At 39.0% G+C, this 19,868-nt stretch overlaps 1 long non-coding RNA gene across 1 annotated transcript; it reads right to left on the minus strand.

Annotated features, from left to right (window-relative positions):
• Positions 1 to 11,655: 11,655 nt before the first annotated feature.
• On the minus strand, positions 11,656 to 14,825 carry LOC135260343 (uncharacterized). The gene is made up of 3 exons (XR_010331535.1): positions 14,736 to 14,825; positions 14,022 to 14,211; positions 11,656 to 12,834 (listed from the first exon to the last, which is right to left on the minus strand). It is a non-coding gene; the product is annotated as an uncharacterized LOC135260343 (long non-coding RNA).
• Positions 14,826 to 19,868: the final 5,043 nt, after the last annotated feature.

A 19,868-nucleotide genomic window follows, 5' to 3' on the forward strand; every position in this document is an offset into this window, starting at 1 on the left:
CACTGATGAGTAATGATGGCAGGAAGTGAGGTCACAAGGGGTTGGCGATGAGGGGATAATGGCAAAAGGCCCTGGGGGTTGCTAGGCAAAGCTCCAGGCTCGACTCCCAGGTGGATCACTTTCCTGCTACCCTTGAGCAAAGCACCTCACCTGAAGTACTTGAGGAAATGTCCTGCTTTATAAATAGATAATATGTGGAAAAAAGACCTGAGCTATGCACATTTCCTGGGGCGAGATTGCCTGCCAAGCCAACAAATAAATGTAATATTGTTTACTCTTGGCATGTCACTACCTATTACTGTGGCATTAATCTGCCAACCTCCAAACCATCATCCTTGATTTTCAAATAAGGTTTCCAAGCGCCTATTCACCTTTGTGTCTTCTCACCATTGACTTTAGGTCTGAGAGGATTTTAACATTCATGCGGATAATTCTGTTTGATCATCTATCGAGAACATTTTTGGCTCTCTCAGGAACATTGAATCTGACGCAACAAATTTCATCACGGACACAAATCAGGGGGCATACTCAATTTACACTTCTGGGCGCGTCGACCAAGTGTTGTGATTTCAATTTTTTTGTTTTGCAGACCATTTTTTAAAATTGATAAAAGGAGTTTAAAAACAGACTGGGGTTTGATAGCTGATGGATGTTACGTAAGGACATTTTAAAATGGCTGCCACAGATTGCAGTCTTGTAGTAAACTTATCAGATATAAATATATGCTCATTTGCTACAGTAAATATTCATTTCTATAAATGGATGGTATTTACATGGATAAGGATGCATGCTAAACATTAGAGTAATGTAAGAATGCCACAGGGCTCCTTAGATACTGCTGACCAACACCATTGCTTCACTTTGCACACAACTAACCATATCCCAGTAGTACAGCAACTCTCAACCACTGTCTTATTAACCCATTAATGCCCAGATGTTTCCCAGAGATTGCTTTTTAAAGCATCTATAGTCATCCAAATAATATTCACAGATGGAAAAATAGTGGTAGAGGCTTTGGCAATTTTAATTGCCCGTGAGTTTAAATGGGTTAATCACAGATCATCTAATGACATGATTTCCCCAAAACTGTTGTTCCATTAGTGACGTTTGCCATACTAACCTCCAATGCTCCAACTATGATTTGCACTTGCCTGCCAGGACCATTTAATCTTTCTCTCCAAAAACATGACACATACATAGCTCAAGTTGCCTAGAACAGAATTCTGCTGTTCTACAGTGATAGAACATCTATACAACGGTCGCCATGGTGACTGCATCTATCAGTAATACAATAAGACCGCTGAAGATTTATATATGTTTTCACAATAATTACAATTTATGGCGTGGCACATTTTCAAATTGTGTACAGTACTGTGAAAACATATTTGCCCCCTTCCTGATGTCCTCTATTATTGCATATATGTCACACTGAATGGTTTCAGATCTTTAGACAAAATATAAAATCAGACAAAAGGAACTTGAGTAAACTCAAATGACATTTTTTCATTCATTCAGTCGATTTTTGGGTTGTATGAACCAAATGTATTCATATTTTTGCAAGTGTAATGGAATACCTGTAGTGTACTCACAAAAATAATAAAAGAAGCATTGAAACGAATAACTGTTGTTGAGTTAGTAGGGAGTTGTCATCATGAAGTTGCTTGCAGTAGAACAGACATCATACCGCCACCAGGTCCAAGATCAGGAGTTACGGAGAGGACACAATGATAAGTGGTTCCATTTTTCTCATAAAAAAGCATACAATATTTTGTTATTCACCCATTGATATTTGTGAAGACCTTGCCATTGAGTTTCATTGAGGTCAGAAGGACAGGAAAGCAGTGTTGAGTGCAAGCACTGGAGTGTTCTATGGCTTTGGGCTGTTCTAATATTTTTCAGCTATAATATGTAGACTCTAAGGCAAATGGCACCTAGCACAAATGCATATTATGCAATAAAGACCCCACTCTGTCTTTTCCAGTGTGAGCACTGTCTCTAATTAGAGCCGTCACTGATTAGCACCATCCGTCCATTTTTTTCTAGAGTGGTGTAGACATTGCCTCCCGCCACAACCTTGTACATCATTTGAAGGAGTGGAGTGACACGAAGGATCATTATCGAGGTCCCTGTCTCATCTGTAATGCCTGGGGCGGAAGCCTCTACTGCAGCTCCCATCTCTGCACTTGGCACGTCTTTTACGGTGCGTCCCATACCATGGGCACCTCATGCGTGTTGGTGTCCACGGTTACGAAAGTGTATGACAAGTGATCGTGTCACGTCTTTTCACTTGCTCTCACTCTACCTCTTTGCCCTCTAAATAGAACTTACTTCTTGCTGAAGAGGCCTCGCTTTTGGCTGTCTTCGCGCTGCAGGCCCACTGCACTCTCATGCATGCTATCCAGCTGCATTGTGGGGGATAAAATTAATCCTTAATACACACAGTTAAACTAATGTATCTCAGGCAGCCTCTTACAGTCATAATGTTCAGCACTTTCTTCTTGGAATTTTTTATAGAGAGGTTCTCAAAATACATTTACCTCAAAATAATTTCACTGTAAGCAACTTTTTGAACTTTTTTCTATAGGTTTGCCTGCATTTGTGGATATAATCATGACACCATAAAAGAGCTAACTTAAACTTGTTGAATACGTGTGACATACTGCTTTACCTGACTGCTTTTCTGAGCTGAGCTGCACTCTCCTTTTAAGACAATGATGTACTATCTGTGACAGCAGAGCAAGGTCATTACAGAGTTGTTTTGAGAGAGTGTCCATCTGATGTCCAGAGTTCCTTCAGTCTGGCACAGAGTTACCCTTGTCAATGCAAATACCACAGAGGGCCACCAACATGGAGTACATGACAGGCCTACGTTTATGACCTGAAGGCAGAACATGCTTTTGCACACATCACCAAATGTCGTACCATACCACAAATATCCAAGACCCTCTTCTTGAATATTTATTCATTGCATTTCGTCCTCTCAGAAATATTTGTTAGAGCAGTATTGTGGTGTAATGGTTAGGGAACTGGACTTGTATCCTAAAGGTTTTAGGTTCAGTTCCCAGGTTGTCACGGTTGAGGAGGGTGGGACGCAATTGCGGACCGAGGGGATCTAAAAGTTAACCCTGAGGGATAACCACCAAATTGCTGAGCGATAGAAAGGGAAGGGGAAAAACCAAATAAAGAGCGAAGTAATCGCTCTCTCCACTCACTGAAACTTCTGTCAGCGAGCTCAGAAAACTAAAAGAAATTAAACACCGCCGCAGCGTAGCTGCCCAAAAAGAAAACCCCCACTAGAAAAACAGAGTGGGGTCACTTACAAAAGAAAAAGGATATTCGCAGCCCGGCGGGTAGAAAACAAAAAGAAAACTAAAGAGACGAGGGCAAAATGTCCTCCACAGAGCAGAGAGATCACCAACTCGAGAAGAAACTAAACGGTGATCAAATCAGGCAGATAGGATCAACACGGTAACTTCTGCTGATTCTCACACCCCTACACACTAAGAGTCTGACAAACAATGAGTCTGCGCTGAACCCCAGAAATCAGGGGCTACATATAGGCCTCCTACACCTGACCCTCATCAGGGACAATTAGCTCAGACAAATACCTGTGAGGTGCTATCACCTCACCATAGTACTCATACACCTGCCCCTCGTCAGGGTCAATTAACCCGCCGAAATCAGAGAGAGAGGTGCCACCACCTCACACAGGTGAGATACTGCTGTTGTAACCCTGAGTAAGGTGCCTAACCTGAATTGCTTCTGTGTAAAGCTATGGCATGCAGCTATATGAAAGAATGGATTTACTATGTAAAAATGAGAAAGTATAAGTCACTCTGAATACAAGCTCCTGAAAATAAAATGTCTGTAATGAAATGTACTTCTAGGACATGGATGTATTAGATTTCTGCTTTTAATTGTCGAAAAACCATTTGAGCAGTGATATTCACACAAATGAGCTGGACAGTTTAAAAAAAAAAAACCTTTTTAATTTCCCCCAGGATTTGTCAGATTTACTCTTAATGAGACATTGATTTATGTTGAGTATGCATACATGCAATGCGGGGAAGAATCATTGTTCCATAAAGAGTGGTTGAAAGGAACTTCCAGGATGTGCATTAATCTCTTAAAATGTGCTGTTATGTGTCCCAGAGGGATGGACTTTCTGCAAACGTGTATCAACCACAAAACGCCCTTTAAAAGGTGGTTGGCAATATTGAGGGCATTGTCAGTTTTATATAAACATTCCTGACATTCTTGCATTACATACGTAGACAATGCTATGTAAGAAGTTGTGTAAGTTGCTCTGGATAAGAGCATCTGCTAAATGCCTGTAATATAATAGACAAGCGCTCATTATTTTTTTTAAAAAATGGTCTAGGTTCACTAGTGCAAGCACTGGCACTCCAGCTAAAGATAAATGCAGTTTTATTAGTTAAGTAAAAGAACAGTTCAGAACTATTCTTATCATTCTGGAACGATGAATGATATTTGTACTTATCAAATAATATTAAGTCACTTTTTTAGTATGAATAAAAATATATCAGCAGAGACTCAGCAGAATGAAGAATGGTGCATTAGTATTTTCCAGATATTTTACTTAGCTGCTTCATAGAACCAAATTCACTCCTTCTTGCCAGCACATCAGGATAATGTTACAGAATCTGAGGATTTTAAAGATACCAGTTTTAATTGGACTTAAATCAGCCACAATGTCCTCAGATAAAACGGTAGCAGTGCAGTGGAGAAGAGATGGAGTGAGACTGTTTTTGGTTCAGAGGAAATGATGAAATGACAGATGTGTGAGATTATGTGACATTAAATCATTTCTTTTATTATATCTTCTTTCTTTTTTATTATTTATGAATGAATTAGAATAAATCTTGTGAACTGGAAAGACATACAGTTTGTCACCCACGGACATGTCGGGAATTGTGGACAGTGGAGCAGTTTGCCTTTCTTTGTTAGAGCAAGCCATCAGTCTTTAGTTTGGCTGTAACTTGATGTGATATAAACATAATACAAAGGATTACAAAGAAGATGAACATATTGCACACTATCTGTCAAAATTCCCTTTTAAGCTATTGGAAATGAAAGAAAAAAAAATCACAATAAAAAGATACTCATAGATATCAAAGACATTACAATGCAGATGGTTATTCTGAACCACTTGTTTTCATGCTTTACACAATTGCAATTACAACAGTACTTAATTACCAGATCTCGCCATGCGTTCTTACACACACAGGGACTGTAGTTTATCCAGCTGGCTAACTGTGGAACTTAATTATATGTTGATAAAACAATTATGAAAAGGGTTTGGCTCAAATTAAAAAAATCGAATGATTCATGTATGGATTGCATTATTTGTAATAATGCATAGCTGGCTGTTATATATATATATATATATATAAACTGTGTGTGTGTTTCTGCTTGCCGGTGTGGTCTGTATCTCTTCAAACTCTTCACTCTCCTCCATCACACTGAAGTTTTCCCATCTATCTATCTATCTATCTATCTTATTATTATTATTATTATTTGTGTCATTGATGTTGTTTAAATAATAAAAAGAAACTTAATTATAACAAATTCCAAATGCATATGAACAATATTTGTTTAATATTTTCAATCATGATTAAGATAACTTGCACTAAAAATATTTTGAACATACATTCATAAGGTATGAGAGGGCAATGAACAGCCTATGAATATGTCAAGATCTTATCGTTACCTGCTAAAGAGGCCCATTTTGTCTTTGCCAAACAAAAATATTAAAATAATTCAACTATCTGCAGCAGTGTTGTGCTACACCATGGAAAAGGAAAGTACAGTAAAGCTGTTGTTTAAACCTTTATTAATATCATTTTATGGTGTGTGACAGGATGCTGGTAGTGCAATTGTAAATGAAACCACTGTAATCAGAATAGCTTTTGTGTTAATACGACCATACTGGCAAGTACTGCCACTCTTTACTTAAACTCATTCAAACTAATTTTCAATAAGAATTAGACTGAAAATTCTGTTGCAGGAATCTACCTACAGCTGATTGGTTTTTATTTCAGAGGCTTCTATAAAGCATTATTGTAATTGCATTCAGTGACAGTTATACATTAACATTAACACTAAAATATGACCCACTGTGGCTCGATCAACTGTCCATTCAGACTGAAATGAACAGCTGCACAGGGTGTGTAAAAAAAAAAAAAAAAAAACACATTTTGTAACGCTGGATGTATTTGACTCCATATTTCTGCTTTAAATGGAAAATATTTGAATGTGAAATTGAAAAAAGGCCGTGTGTTCCAGTGTGGGTGGGATGCCTTCTTTCATGGAGATGTTCCGGGAATTCACTGTTATAATGTGTTTCCGGGAGTTATTTCTGGAAGTGATTTCCGTGTGGTTCCATAAACTCAGGGCTGCTATTTATATATTGCATTTATTTTTCACTAACTCTGATAGCCATTTTGATGAAATATTCCAAACCTGAGAAAGAACCATGTAACGATGTACAACTACACACAGGAAATTGTTGGCCTCCGGCTCCCTGACGACGGGACTGACCCTCTGCTAAATCACGTTCACCATCAACTTATTCTGGTCAACCAAGGCATAATTAAGTGCCTGTCTGCTTCCTTTTGTGACCCTGCAATAAACTACTGCTTAATCAATTAAGGCACCAGCTTTGGGCAGGAATATCCCTTTTAGGGGGAAATGGGGAGCTCGATTGAACACACACAAACGTTTAAAGCAGTAATAGTGGTTTATCTACAGTATCAGTGTTTGTGTGCCCAAAATAATCCACCATATCCAGGTTCCAGGAATAAAATGTGGGGTTCCCTCGTGTCAATGAATTTGTGAGTATAAAACTTAACAACTTTGCTCTGAGGGTAAAGACACTTGTCTACCCGACCAGACGCACTGCACGCCCCAATAAGCACTTTGCATGATCAACGAGTTTGAGTTGGCCTGCCACCATCTACAAGATAAACCAATCTGTTCTATTTCCCTCCGACAGCTGTTTTGAGGAACAAGTACAGACTTTTCCTCCAATATCTTCCTTGCGGCCGGACCCAAATGGAAGATCTGTTGAACATCGAAAGTCGTCTTGATTGGAACCCATCGCAACCCCGACTTCAATGAAAAAATCTTGAAGGAGTCCAAACGCACCCATAGTGGCCTTGGACCAGCTGATGCATCACCTAACAGAATTAAGGGCTAACCTTCCCTTTTATTGCCTTTAAGTACTGACACACATTTTATTTAACGCTGACATTGACCAATAGGTTAGCGTAAAACTTGTAATACCTTATTAGGTAATTTCACTACTGTTTGTTGTTGTTTGTTGTTTTGCTATGCATATGTTGGTCTGGAATAGCAAATGTTGCTTTACATTGTTAAAACTTTTATGATACGATTAAACAAACAAACCACATAATATAAAGTAGTGTGTCACTAACTAATTACACAAATTAACCTTTGTTAAATTGTCGTACTGTTAACCTCAACGTTTAGCCATAGCAATGTTTCTATAATATTATTCTTCATATTATGCAATTTATTGTTTTCAATTTGCCTATTCACATATTCATTATCATAGCCAATAAATATATATCCTTTAGTTTCAAACCACTCTCGTGTCCGTTATTTCATTAAGTTGGGCTCTACAGACTTATAGAATTCTGATTGGTTGTTGAACTCAGTTCTGAATGAACCTGACTACAACCAGTATAACATGTTTGTGTCACAAATAGAATGCCATGCACATTTATTTTTATGAAGAAGGACAAACATCCATCCATCCATTTTGTAAACTGCTCACTCCAGGTCAGGGTTGCAGAGCATGGGTGAAAGACAGGAATACACCCTGGACAGGCCGCCAGTCCATCACAGGGCTCTCACAGCATTCACTCACACACTCATACCCCAAGGACAACTTAGACACTCCAATTAGCCTAACCTGCATGGGAGGAAAGCTGGAGGAAACACACATGGGCACAGGAAGGACATACAAATGGCACACAGCAAGGCTCTTGGCTGGAATTCAAACTCAGTACCTTTTGCTGTGAGGTAATCACTGCACCACTGTACTGCCCACACAAGGACACGTACATTTGAAAAAAAAAAGATAAATGCTATGGCTAATGAGTTATCATGCCTATAATGAACAAACTGGGACTATGAGTCAGTTTGTAAGTGTCCTGAAAAAACAGTTTTTTTTTTTTTTGTGAAGCAGCGAAGATCAGGGGTCCTTCAGCAACATTTCTCACTGTTTTTTTTTTTATCGTTTCCCTCTTTTTGGGGGCTTTTACCAATTTACGGACCAGGTTCCTGTGCTGTGGTGCTAAGAGTGCAAGCCAACACAGATTCCTCGCCCTTTCCACACATTTGAACGCTCCTGACGAATCAATTTCCGTCGTCTGATATGGGATCACAGACCACGTCTTATTCTTTCTTTAAACACCCTTGGATAAATCATTGCGCAAGGGGATTGCCAAGATTACTGTTCAGAAACCTCATCCTCAGAAAACAATCCCGTGATTACACCTTGCGTAGAATGTAAAAAGAGAGTTGCCGTACTTCATTGGTTCAATTTGGGCCTCTGTCTGACACCTGGACTGGGGGGTGGAAAAGACATCAAGTCCGAGTAAATCGTTTCACCCTCCACAACGTGCTCTGTCTATGAAATCTCTGCTCATTACACCTGCATCCTTGCATTACAATATTTTTTTTGCGATTGACCCCTCGAAGGATGGTTTAGGTCAGGAGACGCAATTTCACTGTAAGAACACACACAAGCCAGGACTGAAATAAGGTGACCTTTCTGACCTTCTTTCAAGCTCCATTTGAGTTCAATGGAGCCCTTCTAGAAAACCAAGGATATATTGGAAGATGGTAAAGCTAAAGAACAGCTGTGTTATTACCAGTTGAATTATTGCACATCACACTTTCCCTATGACTATCACCTGGATATTATTTGTATAGTAAAATATACAAATATATAGGATATACAATGCAAAAGTATTGGGACAGTGACACATTTTTGTTGTTTTGGCTCTATGCTCCAGAACATTTGAAATAAAGCACTGAATATGAGGTTAAAGGGCAAACTTAATTTGAGGGTATTTACATCCATATCAAGTGATCCATTACACAAAGTCCTCATTTACTACTCTGTAAGTGAGAGTTGGGGGAGGGGGGGGGGGGGTGTGCTCATAAAGCTTACTGTATTATTCAATTCTTCAACCCATTGCAAATTAACAACTGGACTAGCTCATGTTATTTGTATGTGAATTCGTATCAATATTTGTCCATTGTTAATATGAATCAATAAATCAATTTCACTGAAATCACACTTTTCTTTATACAGAGAAATTATCCATTTGAAGATAAGAGGGAAACAAAGCTAAAAAAAGTGCTTTTTTAAAAACAATGCATGTTTAGTGTTTTTATCATCGCTCGTTATTCACTGTCGGCTGTGACACGTGTTTCTTTTACAGCCAAAGTGGCAGTGATTTGCAAGCCTGGTGTATAGGGTTTATTTTTCAGAGAGACAAATTGTTCATTTACATTCTGCAATCCAAAGACATACATGTTATGCTACTTGGGGGAAGGAGGGGTAGCATTAACAGAATTAACAGGCCGTTGATGTAAATAAGCAAGTGTGCGCAGTCATCTTACCCTGTACGAATAAAAGTTCGATAAAAAATAAATGCACATAACAAACTCTAAGCACTGAACACTGAGTTGTGATATAAGCATAAGTACATATGTACAACGTTGAAAACGGTGATATATTTCAGTCCCATGTATTCATATGCAGTCAATGCTTCTTGTTTCAGACTGTAACATCCAGTTTTCGGTAACTGCATGTATATGAAACTCATTACTATAATTCACTATGATAGGATGTTCTAAATCTAATCAATTGATTAAAACTGAACATTTGTGCCATATTGAAAATGTTACATTCTCATAAGTCTGTTTTCTTGAAAATGAACTCAGTTTATGAAAGTACATTTCTATGTTCTCACTCATCACCATTGTGTATGCCTATTGGGAACTAACAAAACCTAAACCAATACCACTAAATGGCTTTGTTTTGGGAAAGGGGGATCTTATGTCTGCAGGCCCCGCAGTGTGAATGGGGAAAAAGGGAAAAGAAGGAATGTATAAATGAAGAAGGGAAATGTCCATGTGTTCCTCACAAGCTTGTGCAGGCCCCCTTGCATCATGCTGGGATGTGAGGCAAGGTCCCGACCCCACAGTTCTCATTAACACAACTAAGCTGATTCAGAGCATCCAGGTCGATAGCACAAAAAGTGGCTCTCAAACAGCCTCAGGATTGTTCCAGAAAATATGTGAGAGTGTAACCAAACAGTGCTTTAACATATGACATATATGGCCCAGGCTACTACTACTACTACTAATAATAATAATAATAATAATAATAATAATAATAATGTCTTCTGAAATATTGTAATTCTGTAATACTGTACCAAACTTTAATTTTTTTTGAATGATATGACACAACAGGCTAACAGGCAGTAAACACCTACGCCAACTTCATGTAAACTTGCTGCTGTCAACTCAAAAAAATAAAATACATAAAAATCCCCAAGCACCTGAGCAAAATGTGTCATATCAGTTTCTTTCTAAACCATTAAAGTTACATTTTTCTTCCTCTTGAAATATGAATGACTTCCTCGAAAGATAAGCCATCCCCTGGCATCTGATAAGCTTCACTACGCAATCATAAACAGCGGCATAAGATTGAAGAAAGGATTGGAAAAGTTCTGAGAAAATACTTGGAAGGTGTCAGCAGGCATGCAATTGGTTTGTGGAAACTTGAGGTTAGGTTTAAGTGTGTAGGTTTGGGTAAGGCTAATTTCAAATTAGTGGGCATTAGAATTTTAGGGTAAAGCTGAAATTATAGTTAAGCAAAAGTTTTAGATATCGATGAGGTTAAGATTATATAGGATCTTAGGTTAGGATGATGTTCGGTAGCAGCTGGGCTAAATTTGGCATTAATATTTCAAAGATATTATGGGTTTAAAACACAGATTGAAAAAAAAATAGGCTTCAAGGAAGGAGACGTGTTTTTAGACCAAGGAGAATCCAGAAATGCGCTGCCTGGGGAGATGGCACTCATCAATGCCATCTGAAGCATGTTCTTCATTATTCTATTGGACCCAGAGGAAACTCAAAGCTGCATTTCATAGCAAAAGATTCAACTAAACCCAAAGGACATAACAGTCCCTTTCCATTAACAGACTTGTCAGTGATGGGTGATGTGATGTCTTCTTCTGTCATCCACGTTAGCATGGGAGTCAGAATTAGTTTGGGCCCGTGGCACGACATAACACGCCCTATATTATAATAACCGAATTACCAAAGGGGGTTAAAAAAAAAAAAGATGAAGTGTCAAATGGTTGAAATGTTTTTGGAATGGAATATTTGAATTTGCAATGACAGCTGTTGAAGATTTTTGCATTGGAGCAAGTGAGCTGAATTATATAACCAATTTGAGATTGCTGACAATGTGTACTCAGTGTTTCAGATCATGTCCTATCACAAGTGTCTCATATAGTCCCAAGGCAGTGCTATATGGTATTTATAGTGCCAAGTAAATTCAACTGAATCCACTGACCTAATGAGTTTACATGATCATATTTCGGTACCTCAAAGACACTTTCTCTGGGACTAAAGGTATTATAAATGAATCCTACTGGACAAGAAAGTACAAATATATATTTATTACATATGAATGCAATAAGTTTGTTGTTTATGTAAAGCATGCATATGTCATGTTCAGGCATATAGAGAATCACAAAAGCTCATCCACTTCAGGTAATATTGTACATTGAACCAAAGCAAATTAACCCATGACATTTGGTAAGCAGTGACAGAGATCAAAGTGTCAACATTAATACAAGATTTGTGGTGTCGAGTGTGGAAGTGGAAGGAGTGGTACAGTGAAAGCAATTGCCTAATTGATACACTAAGAATGTTGACTTTTCCCACGGCTTTGCAGAAACACCGACTGTAGTGTAGCCTTCAGCGAGTTCCCCTGGGTGCAAAACAGAACGGAAGGTTGTAAGAACATCAGAACCATCCTCAGCTCCCCGGTATGCAGGCAGACCCGTTGATGATCACTAATCCACTCTGCTGCTTCGGAATTCTTTTGGTTGGCGCAAAGGTGAACAGAGTGCATTCTGGGCCTTCAGCAGGGAGGAGAGGAGCCCTCGAGACCGGTGTTGTGCAATCCCTCGTCGTCCCCTCTGGTTCTGTCTGGAACGTCCTCCTGACGTCTTTAAACTCTTATCTCACAGCGCTGTTCTTTCCTCAGGCTGCCTGTCAGATGACTGGGGGCCGTTCATTTTGAAACGAAACCCCTTAATGGCTATAATTTCAAGCGAGGAGCCAAACAAGCAGAATTCCCTCCATTTGTGGTACATTTTAGTAAAGAACTGCGCCGTGGGCAATAAACATTAAGGATGCACTGACAGGACTCAGGGAAAAGCTACATAAAAGTATCAATGGAATTTAGGATTCTAGTTGTCTATTAGGTTATAGCTTTATTAGCTGGATGGGAAAATCTGTATTGAAGGGTGTGGGGGGTCTATTTGTCCCACATTCTGGAGGTGTTGACTTTCATTTGAGCTAGGAGCCACTTCATTCGACTTAACATTGTCTTGATCGAACAAGTTTAACCTCCCTCTCCAATTTTGAGATCGCTAGTGTGTGTTGGTGGTTTAAATGAGAGCTGTGATCTGCAGGGACTGGCATAGACTCAGCCTAATCTCTAGCATTCATTTGAAAAATAAACCCAGAAATCTGGTGAGACAGAGGGGGAAAAATAAGACAAAAAGTCATGTAGCTCAAGTATTTTGTTTACATCAGCCTGACTAAAATAGGCCCTATCAGGATCCTGCCCTGTAGTCTGCACAGCCTCGATCCTTTTATGTGAATCTTTATCTGAATATAGTAAATTAATAATTCATTAGAAATGCATTGCACCATCACTACAATACAGAGCTTAGAACTAGGGATCTTACAATCATGTCTGATGTACTGTGTTCTATTTATAGCTAGACAATAAACAAACCACCCCACCGTTTGTACAGTACATTGTTCGTGTATGAGGTGTAATGGTGACTGAGTTAATGTATAATTCATGTTGTGTACAAGTTCACTAGGTGAGTGTGGTGAATGACCTTGGTGGAAGTAAGATTTCCCAGGCAATGAATCAGTCAGCAATTACATTCCCAGTAATTGGCAGTGAGAAGGCGATGCTATGCTGTACAGGCAGCTGATCCATCCCAGACTCCTCCCTCATTTACATTTCGGCCCTTAGCGGACGCTCTTATCCAGAGTGACTTAGACAGATTACATTCCTTACATAAAATCCATTTATACAGCTGGATGATTTCCTCAAGCTATTCTGGTTGTGTACCCAGCTCAGTGGTACAACGGCAGCACCCCAGCTGAGAACTAAACCCACAATCTTTGAGTTCCAAGCCCAGTTAACTAATGATTATGCTATTCTGTCTCATATTTATTCTTAATATGGTTTCACCCCAGCAAAAGCCTCTCACAGTTTCCAATGGTGTACACTGTAGACTCTACAGAATCCCTCAGCCATTTTGATAATATAATTCATTGCATAGCACAAGGAAATATATATTCCTGATCAAACAGATCGTATTACATTAAAAACAGCAAGAGCTGCTTGCATATACTGGATGGAACAATATTATGTATAAATAAGCTCCTTTATACTTCACATGCCTATGGACCAATTATATGGAAAATATCTTTGAATTCAGACAGGTGTATTAGAAAATATACTACTGTGTGGCCCTTCCAAGCACCTCTTCCTGCTTAGCTAGAGAGAGAGGAATTAATTCCATCATTTACAATAGGTAATGACAGCTTGCTAGGAATCAAGGGTTCCCCCAACAATAGCAGAATGTGTATAATAATAATAATAATAATAACAATAATAATAAATCACCACTCACCATAAATCACAAAAAGATTGCTAAGCGTGATGTAAGCCTTTTTGACCAGATAACCATATTCCACAGGATAGGATGGATTTTGCTTCTCCGACAGACATGTTTCCTGAAATCACAGTTATTGCAGGGGGGCGGTATGCTGTGATGGTAAACAGTAGGGACACCCAGACATCTGTAAACATCACAGGCAACACTGTGGGAAACCCAAACCACGGTAGAACACACACACACACACACACACACAGAGGGAGGGAGGGAGAGAGAGAAGGTACTGTATCACATTCCTTGTAATCCCTAAAAACAGAACAAGCTAAATTCCCTCCTTACAATGCTGACAGCAAAAATAAGACCGACGGCTATGACAGCCTTATTGCTTTACTCTGAACCCCATTTACCACTTGCTGAAATGAATAAATAAACATTTACGTCTATAGCAGCGTACAGATATTCAAAGACACAAAAGGCAGGCCTTATCTGTTAGGAGTACCTCTTGACACGCTGTCCTCTGAGAGAAAACATTTCTAAATGCATGCTCACTCCCGGGTCTGTCAGTCTAACCTCACCCGTGGGTCATAAGCATAGAAATCTGCCTGCACTGCACTGGCGGCTCTCTGTGATGTGACCAGGATGTAAGCTCTAGCGGCTGAACGCTATCTCCTGACATTTATAAAAGACACTGACCCACAGCGGTGGGGGAGGCATTCATTAGAGACATACCTGGCCTTATACCATCGTCTGCTTCCCCTTCAGGTGAGGCTTTGCAGCAGCGAGATAATGTCCCTCTTACGTTCAGGCACTCTTCTTCCTCTTTGGAAGAAAGAGGAAAAAAAAAGGGGTCAGTGTTAATTTCACTGTCGGCTTAAATACCAGGTCAGCAAATAGACAAGGACAGTCCTGACCAGAAAGTAGAAATGGAGAAAGCCTTGCCCTGATGGAAATTTCAATATTTTTTTTCCACAGTGAAAAATGGTTATGGGTTAAAGTGCACATAGTGTTGTGTATTTAGGATCACATGTAAAGCCACCAGACTGCATACATATTTTTTTAAAGGATTTTTTAAATGTACCTTTAATCAATGTACATCCGACAGCAGTGTGAATCATAATTTTTAAAACACAAAATTAAGCAAATCGCATTGGAGTGAACGCACTAGTGATACAATCAAATTCATTTTATGACAGAGAAAAAAAGTCTTTCCTTCCAACCCAGTGTTTTAATCTTGACATAAAGCACATGACAGTTCGGAGCAAAACTTGGCCTTTCAAAATGTTTTGGGAGGGAAATGTGAAATCGATCACCTCTGCCCATCGTTTGACGTTTTGGCGTTCCCTCCCTGGAGGGAGTAGGGGGGACACGCAATAAGAGGGTAAACGGGCAGTGTGCTCATATCTCTGGTATTAGGGAGATGAATGTCACATTGAAACTCTGCGCTGGGCATTAGTCACTGATGACTGATGGGTGCTGGGAGCGGTGATTCATTTCCTCGGCTCAGACCGTGGCGGTGCGCGTCCGAGATTACAAAGGAGTGGCATTAATCTGAGGGCCGCCACTTTGTGGGTCAGTCCTTCCTCCAAGGTCACTGCGGGACATGTGGAGACACACTGGCACGGCCCGGCCGGCACATACACAAACTGCAGTGGGAAGGGAAAGGAGGGACTAGCGAAAAAGAAACATTGAATTTAAAAAGCAGCCGGCGTAGTGTGAATTAAGACAGAGGATCGCTGGCCGCTTAGGTCCGTCCACAGCACCACACCAGCTTTAATGTGCCCGGTCAAACAGGCCTGGGCCCACCCACTTTTTTTGACAGAGGGGAGAACATTTTTTTTTTTTAATAATAAATTATTTTCATTAACATGCACAACAACTATTTAGAAAAAAAACAATTCAGGTTCAAATTTAAGTTTTGAAGACATTTTATTAGGCTACGATCAGTCTATTCCACATTTCCGCATGTGTACAGTAAACTGGATGTAAAGGTAACTTTCTTCCAGTAGGTTAGCTCTGCTTAGCTCTTCACAGAATATGCTTGAGTTCAGAAGCACCATCTCAACAGCCCTATTTGTCCTTTCATACATTCTCTGAGGATGAACTCCAAAGGAAATTGTGAATAAGGGTTATTAGGAAAGATGAAGCAGTGGGCTTTGTAGTTAAAAAGGGCAGCACTTTAGTGCAAAAGTATTTTGCTGCAGGCATGCAGCCCCACAATGACGTGCACCACCAGTAGTCTATTTATACATAAAATCTTAAAAGGCAAATAGCTTTCGAAAAAAAAAATATTTAATTGCATGGAAAACACTCCAACAGATCCAGGTGTTATTAAATTAGCTAGCTAGCTAACTGGGAATCCCACATCATTATAAAGGCAAGCCAGCATTATGCTAGGTCTGGTATCACTCGCATAACTTCGTATTACATTTTATTTCTTGGGTCAGAATAGTCACAGTTCTGTAATGGATAGCTAGCTAGCCACCTACTCCATTTGTTTCAAAACTGCAGCTATATCTACGTTCGTAGCAAAATCACAGCAAAGCTGTCTTCATTCAATTGAGTGCCTACGTATGAAAAGACATCAATGCCAAAAAATCGTTAAAAAGTCGTCTCAGTTATTTTTGTTTTGACATTAATGGCTGCCCATACCTAGTCGATGAGATGCTGACAACATAGTATAATGTTACTTAAAATGTAATACATATTGCACATATTTACACCAAACTGTTTAGCTAGCTCAGTGTTGATGTTAGTAATCCTAATCCGTTTCCGCTTCTGCAATCACAAGTTGAAAGATTTATAATTTCTTTTCTAAATATTGAATATGCTGCCCCAGGGTTCCAAGCACATCTCAGCGGTTAAGTTGCTCAGAAACCAAATCCTATTTTGCTGTGGCAACATGTCAACTTCCAACTGTGTAGAATGACGGCTTCAGGTGTCTGATCAGCTGTTTACAACATAAGCAGCACAATAATGGCAACAGTGCATATTTTGGCAAGACAGAGCCATAACACCGAGGTAATTTAGCAAAATAAAGGACATGGAGTGTGCAAACAGTTTCAATTTCAATTCAGTTTCAACAAGCCCAGCCAAAATTACTTTGGCCCATCCAAAGATAAAATCCTGGCGTCAGAACAGCCAGAAATTGTCTATAACTTTTTTCATCATGAGCACAGCTTTTTACGATATTGCTGAATTTGCCAAACATTAAGTAAAAAAATAAATAAACAAGGTTTTTACATTTAATCAAAATTAAAATCAAATCCCCACTGAGGTTGAAAAAGCAGCAGCAATTTTTTCTGTGATAGTCCTCTTCACTCACCATCCCAGAAAAAAAAATACATATGATAATGCTTGATGAAACCCAATACTGAAAGTTAAGGATACAGAACCTTTCAATTTGATTGAATGCAGCCCATTGTGATGTACTGACTTGGACCCTAGGGTTATGAGGAGAGACGTGAGAAAATGTGACAGTTCTCCTCTTGCTGTAAGATAGTGTGTGACACTTGAAGTCCCGACTTTAGTTTGAGATAGGACCTTGGGCCCACGGTGACACAGGTGTGTCCTTGGTTGACGGAGATGGATCCAGCTGTCACGGGAGGTGACGTGTGGGCCTAAACGGCTTCATTTTTGTTCTGTTTTTGTTCCTTTCAAGGCTAATGTGCTTGATCAAAGGGATGAAGTAGACAGCAAGACACCGCAAGCTCAAAATTGGGAACTGTGACTCCTTGAACCCATGTGGCTATTTGTCATGCCTAAAAAAAGAGGAAAAAAAAATCTGCAGCCTTAACCAGAACACATCTGCAAAAATATGAACTGGCAAGCATTCGAAGACATGCTGTAAATTAACCCTTCCAACCACCTTTAAATCCTCACCAACAAAAATCCTGTGATGAATTGAAAATACATAAAAAGTCTTGTAACAGAGGAACAAATAAATGGTATAAAATGGTCTTTAATTAATGTTATTTAAGTAAAGTAAATTAATGTACTGTGCACCCAGCATCCATTGTTTGTCCAAGTTATTTAGGACCATTTTTAGTTCACATCAAATCAGTCTCCATTGTGTTGTTTCAGCCAGGCGCAACCAACTGAGAACATCCGTAAAAAATAACAGAGTGCATGAGAGAGAGAGAGATGTACTGTCCTGAGTTCATTTGTATAAATTCAGTATTCAGCTTCTCACTTGCCTTCCTGTACTCAGGTTTGGTCTGAGGGGAGAGAAAAAATGACACGTTGCAAAACTCTGGCCAAGTGACCATAAAGTCTTTCCAAGTGAAGTCATTTGGTGGTCAGATCACCATATTTAATTTAATTTAGAAATATATGCAACTCATGAGAGACTCATAAGCAGGATGAGAGAAGTGACAAGTGAATCTCATTTCTGTACTTTGGTAATATCTGCAGTACCACAGTAATTCAGCTGAAAAAAAAGCCATTTCAGCTTCTCATCGTCGGTGCATACAGGTAAGTTATATTGCAATTTATGAATTGTAGAAATTCTTTTCATCCTACTCCATGAAAAGCAGGTGACCCTGACTCACATCCCTGTGTGAAGATAATGAGAAAATCCATCTCCCTGCTCTTTCAATGCTCTTTCCATTCACTACTAATGTTGAGTCACTAAAGTATAAAATTAATCCATTGTGCGTGTCAATTAAAATGTCAGCAATGCACCTGTTTGTCAGTTTGTGGACAGATGTGCGCACCTACGTATTTAGATTTTTTTTTAAATCATTGCCAGTGGTATCAGTTAATAATAACTGTCTAATTGGAGAGATAGAGCGTTTAAGAAAATTATATATTTGTTGTTCACTGTGCGAGAACCCAGACTAGGCAATGAAAACATAATTAAAGTAAATTAAAGTTTGTGATGAAGAATACAGTAACAAAACAAGCAATGAAACAGCTAGATGTTCAGGCGTGTGTGTGCTTGTTTTGGAAAAAGCGTACTGTATCCTGAGATTAGGCTAGGCTTGTGTTCACTAGTTGGTTTAAGGGAAAATGTAGAACCTCTCTCCTTTTCCCCATTGATTTGTGTGATAGCAAAAGGGTTGTTACCTGCCCTCAAGAGGACATAAAACTACAAACTGGAATGCAACCTAATTTCCATTAATGATTATGGAAGAAAATTACCCACTATATGTTTTTTCATACAGGGCACTCGTTTTTTTAACATTAGTGATGTATAGCCCCTGTACATTCTCATGTTAGTTCAGTTCTGTGAGGGGACTCTTCCCTGTACTCAACTCTTTGTATTACAGGGCCTTGTAAAAGTACAAGGAGCAGTGCTTTAGACATCTCCAGAATTTGAATAGCTCTTTTGTGGACATTAATGAGTCACGGATATTGACGTAATTCTGCTTTGCGGGCATTGTTTGCCCTTTTCTTCTGTATACACAGGTTTATATATATATATATATATATATATATATATATATATATATTTTTTTTTTTTTTTTTTTTTTTAACAGAACTTTAGTTTTGAGTAATGTGACAAAACAAAAACAGTTCCGCTTTTTCTTTGATTTAATGTCAAGTAGGGAATTTATTTAGTATTTATACATGTATACAAAATTAAAGACAAAGGTTGATTGGAATCATACTTTGGCTTAACACTCATGGATTGTGTATAACTGGTCACAAACAACATACTCGCTTAACTGTATTACAGATGGTAAAGCACAAATCTAACAGGCTATTAAGTTGAAGAAAGTGGAAATGGAAGCAACTAAGAAACAAGTAAAAATAAAACAAAAAAAGGACATGTTATCTGTAATCATCATTTACAGGTGTCTTAGTTTTAAGTGACCAGTTTAATTACTTCAACAGTTCGCATGAATGGTATTAAACTTGACG

Source organism: Anguilla rostrata, chromosome 8, assembly GCF_018555375.3.
Source record: "Anguilla rostrata isolate EN2019 chromosome 8, ASM1855537v3, whole genome shotgun sequence".
In the NCBI taxonomy this organism is placed as follows: domain Eukaryota; kingdom Metazoa; phylum Chordata; class Actinopteri; order Anguilliformes; family Anguillidae; genus Anguilla; species Anguilla rostrata.